Source organism: Miscanthus floridulus, chromosome 1 (genome assembly GCF_019320115.1).
Source record: "Miscanthus floridulus cultivar M001 chromosome 1, ASM1932011v1, whole genome shotgun sequence".
Classification (NCBI taxonomy): Eukaryota; Viridiplantae; Streptophyta; class Magnoliopsida; order Poales; family Poaceae; genus Miscanthus; species Miscanthus floridulus.
The window spans coordinates 122527515-122529135 of NC_089580.1; positions in this window are offsets into that span (position 1 = coordinate 122527515).

Below are 1621 nucleotides of genomic sequence, written 5' to 3' on the forward strand. Positions count from 1 at the left end.
CTTGCGAGTGGGCGCCATAAACGCGATGTGATTAAGGAGGTCACACACCCTTGAATCCGGGCGTAGAGCGACCCACTGCGAACATGATCTCACATTGTGCTTAGGAAACTTACTCTTGGGCCAGTCCTTAGATGGGCTCGAGGACACAAAGGGATAGGGGTAGGGTGAGATGGGCCCCTACGGCTCTTATCGGTGGTGCGGAGCCACATGACCATCTCTCCCTGTGTTCGAGTCATCCGCTTCAAAGTTGCCCAGGTTGACCCCCTCTAGGGGGCATCTTGCCCTCTAACCACTGCGGAGGCTGTTGGGGACCGATGGGTTTGACGGCCGATGATTTATGGGACGTCTCATGATGAGGCACAGCCGAACTTCACATCGATTGTGGAGGATATTGATTCCCGCTCAAACTACCCATTGATCCCGATGAGGCGCACCGCTCCGATCATGTGGTTATGGTGGACAAGCCTCTCCCCGCATGGGGTGAAAACTAAACCTACCTATAACAAGGCAATATGACCCCTCGGGGTTAGAAAAGGTGATAGGGGGAACATGGAACCAGGTCTAAGCGATCCTGTTAACCGGGGCCAAGCCACGACCAGCCCCATCCCATGTCCCAAAATCATGACCTAAAGCTAGCTCCTAGGCCTCGCATACCAATGAGGATCGATGACCCCTTCAGGGGAGATTGATGGATTGGTCGGCTAAAGTCACGCAACAGCGCCTTCCTCGCGAAGCAGTGCTAGATCTCATGAAATGTGATAGCGGTCTAACCACGCATAGCCAAGGCCACTCAGGCCCTAAAAGGTTGGTCCTCAGCCTAATGAAGACCACTTGGATAGACCTAAAAACATGATCATGACCCGCCAAAGGTTGTCCAACCAAAACATTCGAGAGGAAAGGCCTAAGGTCACAAGATGACCTCGCTGTCCCACGTGGTGAGAGGTCAATGACCCACTCAAAACCTACACCCTTGGGTCCACAAACCCGACCCTGACCAAATGGTTTAGGGCTCAATGAGACCTCGTGATAGGTCACAAGACCCTAAAAAGAGAATTCCTTAAAGCTTTCATTCGAATATCACGATTACAAAGCAAATGCGGCCTAGCCTCATACAAGGAAAATTCAAATACCCAACCAACCAAAACCAAGGGGCTCGAGCGAAAAGGCCCAAGGTCACCTAATGACCTCATCACCCCATGTAACGAGAGGTCGATGACCCACTCGAGAGACCTTGATTTTGGACTAATGAGCCTGAACTTGGCCAAACGGCCCAGGGGCTCACCACGGTTTCACAAGAGGCTGCAAAAACTCTAGAGGGAGGATTCCTAGAGCTTTTATTCATGCTTCATGATTACAAAGCAAAGTGCGGTCGATCCGCACACAAAGAATACAAAAACGTAAGCTGGTGAGGATGCTTCTCTATTGCTCGGAGCGGTTGTAGACGATGTGGGTCGACCTCTCGGGTGGCCTTGGGGCGATCCTTGCCGGCTTAACATCCTTAGCATGCTCGTGAGCCCTTTGGATGGCTTCTTCGCGTCTAGCTTATTGAAGTCTATGGCTAGGAAGGCTCATGCATTCTGATGCACGAGTCCTCGTGGCACGATGATGTTGTGGTCATCGC